The sequence below is a fragment of the Pristis pectinata genome, chromosome 5 (genome assembly GCF_009764475.1).
Source record: "Pristis pectinata isolate sPriPec2 chromosome 5, sPriPec2.1.pri, whole genome shotgun sequence".
In the NCBI taxonomy this organism is placed as follows: Eukaryota; Metazoa; Chordata; class Chondrichthyes; order Rhinopristiformes; family Pristidae; genus Pristis; species Pristis pectinata.
Window position 1 is genome coordinate 2,046,235 of NC_067409.1, and position 16,542 is coordinate 2,062,776.

The following is a 16,542-nucleotide window of genomic DNA, read 5'->3' on the forward strand; positions in this document are numbered from 1 at the left end:
CAAAGGAGAGAGAGGCTAGGAAAGGGAAGAAGAGAAGAAGCGTGGTGGGGGGCGTGGGGATTACTTAAAGTGGGAGAATTCGATGTTCATAGAAACACAGAAAACCTACAGCACAATTCAGGCCCTTCGGCCCACAAAGCTGTGCCGAACATGTCCCTACCCTAGAAATTACTAGGCACCCATAGCCCTCTATTTTACTCAGCTCCATGTACCTATCCAACAGTCCCTTAACAGACCCTATCGTATCCATCTCCACCACCGTTGCCGGCAGCCCATTCCACCCACACCACTCCCTGAGTAAAAAACTTACCCCTGACATCTCCTCTATATCTACTCCCCAGCACCTTAAACCTGTGTCCTCCTGTGGCCACCATTTCAGCCCTGGGGAAAAGCGCCTGACTATCTACCATTAGGCTGCAAGGTTCCAAGATGGAAGATGAGGTGCTGTTTCTCCAGTTTGCGCTTGGACTTCTCCTGGCAGTGGAGGAGGCCGAGGACTGACATATCAGTGATAGTGTGGGAGGGGGAGTTGAAGTGACCGGTAACAGGGAGATGCAGGTCGCGGTTACGGACGGAGCGCAGGTGTTCTGCGAAACGGTCACCTAGTCTGCGTTTGGTCTCACCAATATGGACAGAGCACAGGTGACCATTGACTGCCTGCTTTCCTCCACGGATGCTGCCTGGCCTGCTGAGTTCCTCCAGCATCATCGTGTTTTTCATTTACACATAGTCCCTAAATTAAAAGGTCTTGGTTTGCAGAGTGCCATTTACAGACAGTCCTTAACTCACAGTTGCAGTTTGTGACTAATTAACTTATTTATTGTCACATGTACAGAGATACTGAAAGGCTTTTGTTTTGCATGCCATCCAAATAGATCATCAATGCATCGAGGTAGTACAAGGGAAAACAATAACAGAAGGCAGAATAAAGTGTTACAGTTACAGAGAAAGTGCAGTGCAGGCAGGCAATAAAGTGCAAGGTCACAATGAAGTTGATTGTGAGGTCAAGAGTCCATTTTATGGTACTACAGGACCGTTCAATAGTCTTATAACAGCAGGATAGAAGCTGTCCTTTAGACTGGTGGTACGTGCTTTCAGGCTTTTGTATCTTCTGCCCGATGGAAGAGGGGAGAAGAGAGAATGTCCGGGGTGGGTGGGGTCTTTGATTATGCCGGCTGTTTGCCTATACTTCTCGTTGCCTCAGTAAGAGTCCAAGGAGGGGAGGCTGGTGTCTGTGATGCGCTGGGCTGTATCCACAACTCTCTGCAGTTTCTTGCGGTCCTGGGCAGAGCAGTTGCCGTACCAAGCCGTGATGCATGGGGATAGGATGCTTTCTATGGTGCTTCAATAAAAATTGGTGAGGGTCAAAGGGGGCGTGCCATTTCTTTAGCCTCCTGAGGAAGTAGAGGCGCTGGGGAGCTTTCTTGGCCATGGCTTCTATGTGGTTGGACCAGGTGATATTCACTGCTAGGAACCTGAGGGTCTCAACCTCAGCACCGTTGATGTAAACAGGAGCATGTACACTGCCCTCTCTCCTGAAGTCAATGACCAGCTCTTCTGTCTTGCCGACAATGAGGGAAAGCCACAGAAAGGTCTGGCTCCCCTCCCAGCTGGCTGACCTCGCTGCTGCTGGCTGGATAACCGACCGACTGGAGGCTTGGTGGCACTAGGGAGGGGATTCGAGAAAGACCCAGACGGCCTGAGTGGCCTCGTCCTGTGCAGTAAAGTTCTACGGCACTCAGAACGAACTAGTAAACTTCTAACACCCTCTTACCCCTGTTGGCCGTGACCGCTGCGTACACTCAGGGTCGGGACTGATGGATATTTGGGCACCCAAAGAACTTGAGGGTAGGGGGCCAAATGGCCTCCTAAAGCCATTCCCCTCCTTCCTCCTGTTATTCCCCCCCTCCTCCCCTGCAAGTACACAAGTGCAGCCTCACCAGTGCAGCAGCTGCTTCATCTGCTTGCAACCTGCTTGCACCCTCATTTGGCCCAATTTTTATTTTTCATCTGCCGACAGTATATCCCTGAGCAATTAAAGGGGAGGTGCAGCCGGCTCTGGTGGCTGCGGCTCCCACGTGACCAGCGAACACCCCCCCCGTCCGATGCCGTCCGCACATGACGTCATCCCGGCCCGTTACCTCAGCAACCCCAACCGCCGACTCTCTCCATGGCAACGGCGCTCCTCGGATGGCGCGGTGCGGTTTACTTACTCCAATTTTTTTTCAAAAATAATAGATAATCGTTACTAAAATGTCCAGAATAATAAACGTGTGGATCTGAGAAAAATAAATTAAAATCCGGGAGGATAAACAGTGGAGGGAGAGTGAGGTGAAGCTGTTGCTAGGCGACCGTGGCGGGGTCAGAGTTGAAGCCCCCGCCCGACGCCCGGTGCCCGGTGCCCGGTGCCGGGACCGGGGGCGGGGCGGGACGGGGCCGGATTCCCGCGGGGTCGCGCAGCGGAGGGCGATTAAGGAAAGATATTTGGACGGCGGGAGGGGGCGGGGGCAAGATGGCGGCGGTTGCTGGGCAACGGGCGGAGGCGCGGCCCGGGCCGCGGAGCGGAGGGAGTGCGCAGGCGCGGCCGGTGAGGGCTGAGCCCGGGATCCGGGCGGAGCGGCGGGACCGGGACCGGTGAGTGTCCGGGGGCCGGGAGTGTCCGGGGGGGAGGAGCGGTGGGACCGGGGGCCTGGGAGCCGGGGGCCGGTGAGTGATAGGGGGCCCGGAGTGTCCGGGGGGGAGGAGCGGTGGGACCGGGGGCCCGGGACCGGGAGTGTCCGGGGATCGGGGGCCGGGGGCCGGGGGCCGGGAGTGTCCGGGGGGGGGGAGGAGCGGCGGGACCGGGGGCCCGGGACCGATGAGTGATCGGGGGCCGGGGGGACCGGGGACAGTGAGTGTCCGGGGGCCCGGGGGTGAGGGACCGGACCCCCGGCCTTGCACCCCCTCCCCCCCCCCCCTTATCCACACCCGTACCCGGTGGAGCGCCAGCTCCAGGCAGCCGGTGGGGTCGGAGGTCAGGGTTTATAGTTGGAGTTGAGTTTGCTTTAATTTTGGTGGTTGGGATTTATAATTGGGGGGCGGGGGTCAGGGTGCAGGGTTCGGGTCAGGGGTCAGGGTGCAGGAGTCGGGGGCAGGGTTCGGAGATTGGGGTGCAGGGGTTGCAGTCCCGTGGCAGGAGTAAGTAGGAGTCAGGACTGAGGGGTCGGGTTTAGGGGTTGTGGTGTAAGGGTCGGAGTTTGGGATGGGTCAAGTCTAGGGGTCATTTGATGGGGGGGCTGGGATGCAGCAGTTGGTTGGTGGAGGGAGGTGGGGATTTTCCTTGGATCTGGGGTTAGTGCGCAAGTGTTTGGGACTGGGTTTAGGACCGGTGATGAACTGTCGTCGTCAATCTGTCCTTGATTATTGCTGTAGTGAGTCTACAATCTGAGTGCCTGATGTGTACTGAAACTGAATCGTTAAACAGTCATTAACACAGGAGTCGGCTGCAAGCTTTAATTTTCGAATTGTAAATTGTTTTTAATGGCTCAATCGTTGCTAGTCGTGACTTCAGTTGCCAAGGGCTTGAGCTCTGGAAACTCCTCCCTAAACCTTCCCAAACCTTCACCTCTTCTCCTTTAAATTTTGCTTTGAATCTAGCTCTTTGGCACCCCTGTGTCTGAGGCTCCACTTGTCAAATCCTGTATGATGCTTTGGAATGACTTATTGCACGTTGTATAAATGCATTGTAGCTATAAGGATATCTTTATGGCAAGATCCATGATATCTTTATAGCAAGGTATCCAAGCCCAATGAATTTATGTGCCTTGGTGTATTTAATGTGCTGGATTTGAGGATTGTCCCAATCAACCGATTGGGCTGCAGTCTTCAGTTCTGTTTCTGTTTGAACATAGTTATGTTCACGTTATTGTGGTGTTGCTGACTTTACCGCCTACTAATCAAAGTCTGTCCGACCCTGATTACTGGAATTATGTTGTGATTTGCTTTGCTTTGTACTCAGGCATTTTTTGTATTTTGTATATTTTCAGGATATGATGTGCTTTCTTGTGTGGAGGGGGTAGAGGAGGAGGATTGGGAAGAGTCTTGTTCTAGATTCATAGTCACACAGCATAGAAACAGGCCCTTCGGCCCAACTCGTCCATGCTGACCAAGATGCCTAATGTTAGTCCCATTTGCCCGCATTCTGCCTATATCCCTCTAAACCTTTCCTCTCCATGTACCCGTCCAAATGTCTTTTAAATGTTATAATTGTACCCACCCCTGACACTTCCTCTGGTAGCTTATTCCATACACCCACCACCCTGTGTGGAAAACCTTGTCCCTCAGGTCCCTTTTAAATCTATGCCCTCAAGTTTTAGACACCCCTACCCTGGGAAAGAGACTGTGACCATCCATCTCATGATTTCACAAACCTCTATAAGGTCACCCCTCAGCCTCCTTTAGTTGTTGAAGGGTCGTATTCTGAGTGGAGGTCGGTGACCAGTGGTGTACCTCAGGGATCTGTACTGGGACCCTTACTCTTTGTGATTTTTACAAACGACTTGGATGAGGAAGTGGAAGGGTGGGTTAGTAAGTTTGCGGATGACACGAAGGTTGGGGGTGTTGTGGATAGTTTGGAGGGCCGTCAGAGGTTACCGAGGGACGTAGGTAGGATGCAAAGTTGGGCTGAGAAGTGGCAGATGCAGTTCGACCCAGATAAGTGTGAAATGGTTCATTTTGGTAGGTCAAATATGTTGGCGGAATATAGTCTTAATGGTAGGACTCTCGGCAGTGTGGAGGATCAGAGGGATCTTGGGGTCCGAGTCCATAGGACGCTCAAAGTGGCTGCGCAGGTTGACTCTGTGGTTAAGAAGGCATATGGTGTATTGTCCTTCATCAATTGGGGAATTGAATTTAGGAGCTGAGAGATATTGTTGCAGCTATATAGGTCCCTGGTCAGATCCCACTTGGAGTACCGTCCTCAGTTCTGGTCGCCTCACTTACAGGAAAGATGTGGAAGCCATAGAGAGGGTACAGAGAAGATTTACAAGGATGCTGCCTGGAATGCAGAGCATGCCTTATGAAAGCAGGCTGAGGGAACTCTGCCTTTTCTCCTTGGAGAGACGGAGGATGGGGGGGGGGGGGGGACCTGATAGAGGAGTATAAGATGATGAGAGGTATTGATAGGGTAGATAGTCAGATGCTTTTCCCCAGGGCTGAATTGGTGGCCACAAGAGGACATAGGTTTAAGGTGTTGGGGAGTAGATATAGAAGAAATGTCAGGGGTAAGTTTGATACTCAGAGAGTGGTGAGTGCATGGAATGGGCTGCCGGCAATGGTGGTGGAGGCGGATACGATTGGGTCTTTCAAGAGACTGTTAGATAGGTACATGGAGCTGAATAAAATAGAGGGCTATGGGTAAGCCTAGTAATTTCTAGGGTAGGGACATGTTCGGCACAGCTTTGTGGGCCGAAGGGCCTAAATTGTGCTGTAGTTTTTCTGTTTCTAACATAGAACAGTACAGCACAATACAGGCCCTTCGGTCCACAATGTTGTGCCAACCTTTAAACCTCAACTAAGACTATCTAACCCCTTCCTCCCACATATCCCTCTATTTTAAATTCCTCCATATGCTTATCTAGTAATCTCTTGAATTTGACCAACGTATGTGCCTCCACCACCATCCCAGGCAGCGCATTCCATGCCCCAACCACTCTCTGGGTGAAAAACCTCCCTCTGATATCTCCCTTGAACTTCCCACCCATTACTTTAAAGCCATGCCCTCCTGTATTGAGCATTGGTGCCCTGGGAAAGAGGCGCTGGCTGTCCGCTCTATCTATTCCTCTCAATATTTTGTACACCTCTATCATGTCTCCCCTCATCCTTCTCTGCAAAGAGTAAAGCTCCAGCTCCTGGTAAAGTGTGTACTCGGTGATAATAAATACAATGACGAGTGCAAAACAGCAAGATGGTGGAAAATACAGTAGTGCAATCTGAGGTAGTCCAGAAAGGAATGCTGAGGTCACCATAATGGAACAACCATGAGGGATGGAGTCCAGAGTCCGAGAACATGGCAGCACCACTGGGAAGGGGATGTGGAAGAGGTGACTGGTTCAGGAGTCTGATGGCAGTGGGGAAGGAGCTGTTCTTGAGCCTGGACGTCCGGGCTTTCAAATGTTTATAAAGCATACCCTAAACACACACACACACCAAACACAGGCACACAGTTGAATTTGGAGCCCTCTGTTCCATTGGCAGGAGCCTGGGTATCCGGGCAACCCAGGCTGTAGATCATTGGCAAAAGATGAGGACATGTTGTTAATGCAGTGAGCTGGACCATCCTCCTTGGAAGGGCAGTGGAAGCAGGGTCAATAGGAAATTTCAAACTAGAACTGGATAAATACTGGAAGAGGAGTTTGCAGATTTAAAGAACGGAGAGCAAGGTTGATTAGACCATGGAACAGCACAGGAACAGGCCCTTCGGCCCACAATGTCTGTGCCAATCACGAAGCTGAATTAAACAAAATTCCTTCTGCCTGCACATGATCCATATCCCTCCATTCCCTGCACATTCATGTGTCTGTCTAACAGCCTCTTGAATGGCACCATCATATCTGCTTCCACCACCTCCCCTGGCAGCCTGTTCCAGGCACCCACCACTCTGTGTTTCAAAAAAAAATTGCCCCACACATCTCCTTTATACTTTCCCACTCTCACCTTAAAGCTGTTCCCTTAAGTTGTTGACATTACTACCTTGGGAAAAAGATTCTGACCGTCTCTCTTAATTTTATAAACCTCTATCAGGTTTCCCCTCAGCCTTCAACACTCCGGAGGAAACAACCTAAGTTTGTCCAACCTCTCCTTATAGCTCATACCCTCTAGTCCAGGCAGCATCCTGGTGAACCTCTTCTGCACCCTCTCCAAAGCCTCCACACCCTTCCTGTAATGGAGAGACCAGAATTGCACACAAGTGCAGCCCAACTAAATTTGTATAGCTGCAACATTACATGCTGACTCTTGTACTTGAATGAGCACGTTGTGTGATGTGTCTTTTGATCTGTGCTCCAGGATGTTAAAGTCCTCATTAGCCTGGCTGTGGGAACCTCATCATCGATGGGCCTGTGCAGGGATAGAGCCTTTCGTGTGTTCATAAAATGCAAGACTCAGCCCACACTGAGAAAGTTAAATGGTTCCTGGGAAAGCCACTGTGGTGGCTCTAAACCTTGAACGCAGAACTGCTGTGGGGTTGATGACTCCAGAAGACGGTGAAGACAAAAGCTTCTCAATGACGCTCTTTGTTGCAGGGATTCTGCCTAGACTTTTGGGTGCTGGAAGTTGGCAGAATCACTGCAAGCACAGCTTCCCCTGCACGCGGATGTCTCTGAAAGGAGATGACCAGCATGACGCTAGCCAGAATGATGTGCCAATCTTCTGTGTGCCTGCGGCTGTTTAATCCTTCCAGTTCTCGGTCACTGGTGAGGCAGCCAAGGCCAGTGTTTATGACTTATCCTTCACACCCCTGCCAGCCTGCTGGTGAGCTGCCTTGTGCCTGGCTAGACTTCAGACCCAATTAAGAGCCAACAAGTCGACCAGGTTTGAGCAGAGCTGGAGTTGCACACACACATCCGACTGGAGAAGGACTCCAGCTTCCCTTGGCCACCTTTGGAGTATTGTGTACAGTTCCGGTCACCATACTATAGGAAGGACGTCATTAAGACAGACAGGGTGCAAAAAAGATTCGCAAGGATGTTGCCTGGGCTGGAGGGCTTGGGTTATAAGGAGGGACTGGATTGGCTGGGCCTGTTTTCCCTGGAGCGAAGGAGGCTGAGAGCTGACATGACAGAGATGTATAAAATTATGAGAGGCATAGATAGGGTAGACAGCCAGAGTCTGTTTCCCATGGGAGGGGTGTCTAAAACTAAAGGGCATAGGGTTGAGGTGAGAGGGAGGGGGTTTAAAGGGGATCTGAGGGGTAAACTTTTCATCCGAAGAGTAGTCAGTGTCTGGAATGAGCTGCCAGAGGAGGTGGTGGGGGCAGGAACAGTGACAACATTTAAGAGGCATCAGGAATGAGCAGGGCACAGAGGGAGATGGGATTGATGCAGGGAAGTGAGCTTCTCTGATCCCAGCTCTTGCTTTGCAGTGTTTCACGTTGTGCAAAAGTGGGATTTGCATGTAAACTGGATTAGGGGATTAGCAGGCCCAGTATTTAGGTTAAGGTGCTGCAGCTTCAGAGTTCGTGTGGAAGGAAGTGTTTGATATGGTGCAGAGATGCAGCCGGTGGGCACTGCAGTGATTTCTGAGGCCGTGAGCTCAGGTTTCTGTCGGATGGAAGCTTCTACTTTGCGGTGCTGGGTTTCAGCTGACTGCCCAGCTCCAATTCACAGCCCTCAGCTCTGAGTTTTTGCTGTTGTTGGGGATGTCCGTAAACCTCTGAGCCTTGGTCAGCCGGACATGGCAGGGCTGTCGTTCATTAAACTGTCAAAGTCAAGGTCCAACGTGATGCGTCAACACCTTCCGCAGAATCTGTTACTGACGCAAGAGTTGTTCCTTTCACGTGGGGGGTGTTGGGAAGGAGAGCATCCTGCAACTGAAGCAAACTGGGATTAGTTTTGTAGATCCTGACAGAATTTCATCGACTTGTGTTCTCGTTTGCCCCGAAATCTCTTGAGGTTGCGAGGTTTTGCAAATCTGCAAGGTTTTATCAGTCCTCTTGAGACATGGCTGCTGGTTACAGGCCCACGGGTGCTGAGCACTGCCTCCAAGGGCCCCACAGTAAGTGTGGCCTTTGGGAGCCTGGGCTCCTGCTACACCACACGGAGGGGCTGAGTCGTGTGGGGAAGCCCCTCAAACAATGCAAGGGTGCATCACCCCAGGGGGCCACATCAGTGGTAACGGTGCAGCGGTTTTTATAAAAGTACTACTGAATGGAATGACCATGATTGTAAAAGTTTTGCACTGTTTCCTGAGCAACACACAAAATGCTGGAGGAACTCGTCAGGTCAGGCAGCATCTTCCCTCCACGGACACTGGGCTGGGCTGGGAGTCTCTCCCAGCCCAGCCCACGTAGGCTGTTGTCAGCTGGCATACCCTACCCTGCAGGGCAGGCAGTGGCTTCTCCCAGTGTGGCCACCAGCTACTCGTTGGGACTGAGGCCTCTCATTAGAATGTACAGCACACAATCCCAAATTAAGTGAAACCTCTCTGTCTCGCACATGATCCATATCCCTCCATACCCTGCCTGTACGTGTACCTGTCTAAAAGCCTCTTAAATGCTACTATCATGTCTGTCTCCACCACCACTCCTGGCAGCCTGTTCCAGGCACCCACCGCTCTCTGTGTAAAACAAAAAGCTTGCCCCACACATTTCCTTTAAACCTTCTCCATCTCATGTTAAAGAAATACAGTCCAAGTCAGTGTTAGGGTTCTTCAGGTCAGTCCAAGAACCTGACGGCAGTGGGGAAGAAGCTGTTGTTGACTCTTGAGGTGTGGGTCTTCAGGCTCCTGAACCTCCTACCTGATGGCAGCATCGAGAAGAGGGCACGGCTTGGCTGGTGGGGGTCCCTGATGGTGGATATCATCTTCCTAAGACATCACCTCTTGTAGATGTCCTTGATGGTGGGGAGAGCTGTACCTGTGATGGAACACGTGATTGAGTGAGTCGTTGCAGGAAGAGGTTAAGAGCGTGCACGTGCCACTGCATGGCGTAGAGCGTGGATCTCGGGATGGAACATGAACTCTGCCTGGACAAACGCTGGGCAGACTGGTGATCCTGGGTGGGTCAGATTGTGAAGGGTGAATCCTTGTGGGATGATTTCTCAAGGTTGCCGAGCAGGTCGATAGGGTTGTTAAGAAGGCATATGGAGTGTTGGCCTTCATTAGTCGGGGGATTGAGTTCAAGAACCACGAGGTGATGTTGCAGCTCTGTAGAACTCTGGTCAGACCACACTTGGAGTATTGTGTTCAGTTCTGGTTGCCTCATTAAAGCTTCCACATCCTTCCTATAGAGAGGGTGCAGAGGAGATTTACCAGGATGCTGCTTGGATTGGAGAGCGTGTCTCATGAGGATAGGTTGAGTGAGCTAGGGCTTTTCTCTTTGGAGAGAAGGAGGATGAGAGGTGACTTGATAGAGGTGCACAAGATAAGAGGCATAGATTGAGTGGACAGTCAGAGACTTTTTCCCAGGATGAAAATGGCTAACATGAGGGGACATAATTTTAAGGTGATTGGAGGATTGTATCAGGGGTAAGCTTTTTTACACGGAGAGTGGTGGGTGTGTGGAATGCACTGCCAACAGAGTTTGTGGGGACAGATACATTAGGGACATTTAAGAGTCTCTTAGATAGGCAGATGAATGATAGAGAAGTAGGGGGCTATGTGGGAGGGAAGGGTTAGATAGATCTTGGAGCAGGATAAAATGTCAGCACAACATTGTGGGCCGAAGGGCCTGTACTTTGCTGTAGTGTTCTATGGTTTATAGCCAGAGACATTTGCTGAGCGAAGGGACGTGGCTGTGGAAGCAGGATTTGGTGATTTTCACTCCCAGGAACTTGAAGTTCTTGACCCTCTCAACCTTGGCACCGTTGATGTAAACAGCAGTGTATGCACTGCTTCCCTTGCAGTAGTCAACGACCAGCTCTTTTGTTTTGCTGACATTAAGACAAGGCAGATGGAAGAACCACTCAGCAGGTCAGGCAGCATCTGTGGAAAGTTCTGATGAAGGGTCTTCATCCTGAAACTTAATTCTCTCTCTCCACAGATGCTGTCTGACCTGCTGAGTGTTTCTAACACTTCCTGTTTTTGTTTCAGATTTCCAGCACTTTTCAAATTTTCTTTTTACTACTCACTGGCACATTTTTACCAGAGGCCTTGTGGCTTACGTACTGTAATTCTTTAACTGAGCATTAGTGCAGGGACCTTCAGTGAATGTATAGGAAACTGATTTTGCATTGAGTCATAAAATGCTATAGGCTGAGTGCTAACAAACAGGGCCACACCTTTCTATTCTGGTATTGTTCAGACTTGCAGAGAGCCAGAGAGCATGGCACACAATGTGTTCAGAGAGCAGTGACACACTCTCCTTCCTGAAGGCTGACTGCAGTTAAGCAGCCCATCCGCCCCCCTCACCTTGCAGGTAGGATGCTCCTCGTTAAATTCTGGTGTGCCAGGAGGGGATGAAGGAAGTGTTTTCACTACACAGTGAGCCTTCACAGAGTGTGAGGTGTTGCAGAGCTTTCTTGGTGTGTTTTGGAGCTATTTGTGTTCAGCCCAGGTCTGATAGTGAATCTACAGAAAGGTGCAGGAGCCAGGTATATGGAAACTTTGTTGGCAAGTTCTCCCAGTGTCCTCAACAAACCTCACTGGGAAACGACAGGCCACGATTGCGAGATCTTGCTGTAGGCAAACTGACTTTGGCCATTTGCCAAATTCACAACGTGACTACACCTTAAAGGTACTTCATTGTCTGCAGAGAGCTTTGAGATCTCGAGATGTTTAAAGAAATGCGTTAAGCTATCAGTTCACGTGTTAATGGAAGCAGCAGAGAGCCTGGGGTACTACCTGGACAAGTGAGAATGTATGTATGTGAGTGGGCCCTTCCATTAAAAGACACCGACAGCTACATGGATAGAAAATGTTTGGAAGGTTATGGGCCAAATGCAGGCAAATGGGACTAGCTCACGTTGGGCATCTTGGTTGGCATGGACCAGCTGGGCCGAAGGGCCTGTTTCCATGCTGTATGACTCTGTCAGTGAACAAGAGGGTGCAAGAGAGTGCTGTTGGGAGGCCGGGCAGGTGAATGTGGATCTAAACCCCTGAGTCTGCTGGTTCAGGGATGTAGTGGTGTAGTATTGTGGTCATAGTTAGGGTCTTTAAATTATTCAAAGAGTTAGGTAGATAGTGTTGTGATCTCGGGATTACTCCCTGTACCATGTACTAGTGAGGGTGGAAATGGGAAGGTAGGACAGGTGAATGCATGGTTAAAGAGCTGACACAGGAGGGAGAACTTCAGGCTTTCACATCATTGGGATCTCTTCTGGGACAAGAGGTGACCTGTACGAGAGGGACAGATTGCACCTGAACTGAAGGGGGACCAGTATCCTGGCAGGGAGGTTTGCTGGTTTTACTCAGGAGGGTATAACTAGTGAGGCAGCAGGGTGGGACCCAGAGTTACAGTGCAGCAGGTAGAGAGGCTGATTCCTGTAGAAAATAGGGCGGGCAAGTCCAGTGGGAAGAATAGGCAGAGGCAGGAAAGGCCCGTCGGCTGAACTGCATTTACTTAGATGCGAGGAGCCTGACAGGAAGGACGGATGAGCTGAGAGTGTGGATCAGCACGTGGGGTTGTGATTGCAGTCACAGAAATGTGGCTGAGGGAAGGGCAGGACTGGCAGCTCAGTGTTACAGCAGAGAGAAGTTTCAGACGTGACGTGGGGTGCAAAAGAGGAGGGGGTGTCGCACTGTTGATCAGGGAGATTGTGACAACAGTACTTGGGGAGGCTATCGGCGAGGGATCAGCCAATGAGGATATATGGGTACGGTAAGAAAGGGGCTGCCACTTTGGGGTACTATGGGCCTCCCAGTAGTTCCAGTGAGGGGCGACGTTGGAGAAGAGTTTAAGATTGAGAGGCATCGATAAGGTGGACGGTAACAGTCTTTTCGCCAGAGTAGGGGAGTGCAAGACTAGGGGGCATAGGTTTAGGGTGAGAGGGGAAAGGTTTAAAGGGGACTTGAGGGGCAACTTTTTCACGCAGAAGGTGGTGAGTGTATGGAACGAGCTGCCAGAGGAAGTGGGTGAGGCAGGTACAACAGTATCATTTAAGAAGCACTTGGATAGGTACATGGAGGGGAGGGGTCTGGAGGGATATGGTCTGAACGCAGGAAATTGGGACTGGCTGGGTGGGCACCGTGGTCAGTATGCACTGGTTGGGCTGAAGGGCCTGTATCTGTGCTGTATTGACTCTGAGTCAGCGGGAATTAGAGGAACAGATACGTAAGCAGATCACAGAAGGGTATAAAAGCACTAAGGTTGTAATAGTGGGGAATATTGACCGGGATTGCCTGCAGGGGCTTAGACAGAGAGGGATTTGTGAAGTGAGTTGAAGAGGGCTTTCGGAAGCAGTGTGTAGAGAGCCCTTCCAGGGAAGGGGCTGTACTTGGGGAATGAGGACAGCTGATTGAACAGCAGCCATAGTTCGGTAAGCTTCAAAGTAGAGTCATAGAGCACTACAGCACAGAAAGCCCTTTGGCCCATCCAGTCCATGCTGACCTGTTCTGCCTCGTCCCATCTACCTGCACCCGGACCCTATCCCTCCAAACCCCTCCCATCCATGTACCTATCCAAACCTCTCCTAAATGTTGCAAGTGAACCCCCATCCACCACTTCCGCTGGCAGCTAGTTCCACACTCGCACCACCCTCTGAGTGAAGGTTTCCCCTCAGATTCCCCTTAAATATTTCACCTTTCACCCTAAACCTATGACCTCTGGTTCTAGTCTCACCCAACCTGAGGGGAAAAAGCCTGCATGCATTCACCCTATCTATCCCCCTCATAATTCTGTATACCTTGAAGATCTTCACTCCATCTCCTGTGCTCCAGGGGATAAAGTCCTAACCTATTCAGCCTTTCCCTGTAACTCAGGTCCTCAAGTCCCAGCAACATCTTTGTAAATTTTCTCTGCACTCTTTCAAGCTTATTGCACTTATTAACTGCACACTATACTTTAAATCTGGCCTCACCAATGTCTTGTACAACTTCAACATAACATCCCAACTTCTGTACTCAATGCCCTGATTTATGAAGGCCAAAGTGCCAAAAGCTCTCTTTATGACCTGATCTACATATGATGCCACTTTCAAGGGACTATGGATCTGTATTCCCAGGTCCCTTTGATCTACCGCACACCTCAGTGCCCTACCGTTCACTGTGTAAGTCTTACCCTGGTTTGTCCTCCCAAAGTGCATCACCTCACACGTGTCTGCATTAAATTCCATCTGCCATTTTCCAGCCCATTTTCCCAGCTGGTGCAGATCACGCTGCAAGCTTTGACAGCCTTCCTCGCTGTCCACTACACCCCCGATCTTGGTGTTGTCCGCAAATTTGCGGACCCAGTTTACCACATTATCATCTAAAGTAGTCATGGAGAAAGATAAAATTGGTCTTCTGGTCCTAAACTGGGGGGAAGTGGATTTCAATCGCTGGGTGAGGTAGTTTGGGAGCAGCTGTTTTGGGGGTGGGGGGGCGGGGGGAACCGACATCCAGTAGGTGGGAGGTGCTTAAAAACGAGATTGTAAAAATTCAGTGTCAGTATTGTCTCTGTGAGGGTCAGGTGGGGGAGGGTAGTGAGTCTGGGTAATTGGGGGGGTGTGCAGGGGCGGGGTGGTGGAAAAGGTGAACGGAGACTCTGGGCTCTGGGTGGACCAATGGGAATGGGGAAGTAACATGGAGTGTGGGTTACCTGAGGTTGTAAAATTCAATGTTCGTACCACTGGGTTGTAGACTACCCAGGCAGAATATGAGGGGCTATTTTTCTTGTTCGTGTTTGTCCTCACCTTGGCCGTGGAGGAGGCCAAGGACAGACTGGTCAGTGTGGGAATGGGGAGGGGAGTTGAAATGGCATGCAACTGGGAGCTCACGTTGGCCGTTGTGGACAGAGTGCAGGTCCTCTGCAAACTAGTTGCATGGTCATTGATGTAGAGGAAGCCGCATCAGGAGCACCGAATGCAGTGGACAAGGTCGGAGGAGGTGCAGGTGAATCCCCGCCTCCCTGGATGGTGGTGAGGGAGGAGGTGTAGGGGCAGGTGTTGCACTTTCTGTGGTTTCCGGGGAACGTGCCAGGGGATGGGGAAGGGTGGATGAGAGTCGCAAAGAGAGTGATCCCTGCAGAAAGTAGAAAGGGAGGGGAGGGGGGCAGATGTGGCTGGTGGTGGGATCCCGTTGGAGCAGGTGGAAGTGGCAAAGGATGGGTGGAGAGGCTTGTGGGATGAAAGGCGAGGACTAGGGGCACTCTGTCTGTTCTGGCCGGGGAAGACTAGGAACAACAGAGTAGAGATGGACTTCGAGGACGTGGTCTGGCTGGTGAAGCGGAACAGTCCCCGGTGAGACATTCAGTAGGAGGAACAAGGGAAACCAATGCTTAAAAACAAGCAATTCTGCTGTACTGTTGGTACAGATATGGTTACGTTAGCTGGGGTATGGGTCAGTTATGGTTATGTTAGAGGCTCATAATCCAGAAGGAAATCTGGTGTCCTTACCTGGTCTGATCACCTAGGGTAGGTGGGAATGCAGAGTTGAACTTGTTGGAACTTGCCACAATCTTATTGTAGAGCTGTATGGTCCAGAAACAGGCCTTTCGGCCCCCTCTGTCTATGCTGACCATCGTGCCTATCTACACTAATCCCACTTGCCTGCATTAATTCCATCTCCCTCTGTGCCCTGCTCAGTCCACTACCCTGTCCAGGTGCCTCTGAAGTGTTGTTACTGTTCCTGCCTCCACCATCTCTTTAGCTCATTTCCAGATATCAGCTACTATTTGTAAGAAAATTTTACCCCTCAGATTCCCTTTTAAACCTCCTTCCTCTCACCTTGAACATGTGCCCTCTAGTTTTAGACACAACTCCCATGGGAAACTGATTTTGCTTTAAAAATACTTTGAGTTCCAAAGACTGAGGACCCCCTGAATGAGCAGTCCATCCAGGGCTCATTGAGGAGATACCCCAGCAGGATAAGGCCTTCCATTGTCCTGTGAGATGAGGGTATCCAATGGGGAAATCTATCGAAAGCCCTGTGGAGTTACGATACTGCAGGAGGGAAATGCCTATGGAAGAGAATACCATCCCACCCAGTTAATCCAGGGTCCTTTGAGGATAGTACCCCGGTAGGGCAATTCCTTCCAGGATAGGAGGAAAAACGAATTTGTTTGGAACCATCTGTGGAAAAATATGGTGCCTCATCATTTGTCCACGGAGACCAGGAGTGTTTCTCATACAATGCACGAGTCTGAGGTGTAGCCACTGTTTATGTGTAGACACATGATCTTGTTTGCATTACACTCATTAACCAGTTCCTGAGAGTGAACCAGCGCACTGTTTGCAGTTGTGTTCCCGGATGGAGAGCCCTATCGTTCCATTGTTGGTGAGTTGGTGATTGGTTTGATTATCCCTGCAAATCCCCAGTGTTAGCTGTTAGAGGTTTAGTTGGGTCTATTGGCAATGGCAGTAGTTGTGCTGGGTTAGTCTGGCCTATTTAAATAGTTTATAAGTTGATTGATTGTGATAAGCGTGTGCTTTTAGTCATTGGCATCAAGGGTGTTGTTATCGGAAACATCAGGTGCAGCTTTGATAATATTATTGGCAATCTATAAATCAAATCCTGTTCACTCAGACAGTGCAAGGTGTGGGCAGAGCAAGGCTTCACCTTCCCTTCAGTAGGTAGTGGTTGTGTTCCACCTAATTGCTCTGCAGGGATCACTCCTCCCCAGGAGCCATGATCAGCTGTAGAGCATTTGTATTTCATTGCGCTGCCAACGGTTTGATAAGGCATCCACCACAGGGCAGGGTGTGTGAGCCCACA

At 50.6% G+C, this 16,542-nt stretch overlaps 1 protein-coding gene across 2 annotated transcripts in view; it reads left to right on the plus strand.

The window, feature by feature from the left end:
* Positions 1-2,448: 2,448 nt before the first annotated feature.
* ppp1r16a (protein phosphatase 1, regulatory subunit 16A) overlaps positions 2,449-16,542 on the plus strand; it is a 118,818-nt gene continuing 104,724 nt past the window's right edge. The window contains exon 1 of one of the 2 annotated variants that reach the window (XM_052016468.1): positions 2,449-2,634. The gene's annotated coding sequence lies outside the window, so the exon portion shown is untranslated. Of the gene's footprint in view, positions 2,635-11,057; positions 11,111-16,542 lie in introns of those variants that run through there. The other variant, XM_052016470.1, reaches the window with a different exon arrangement.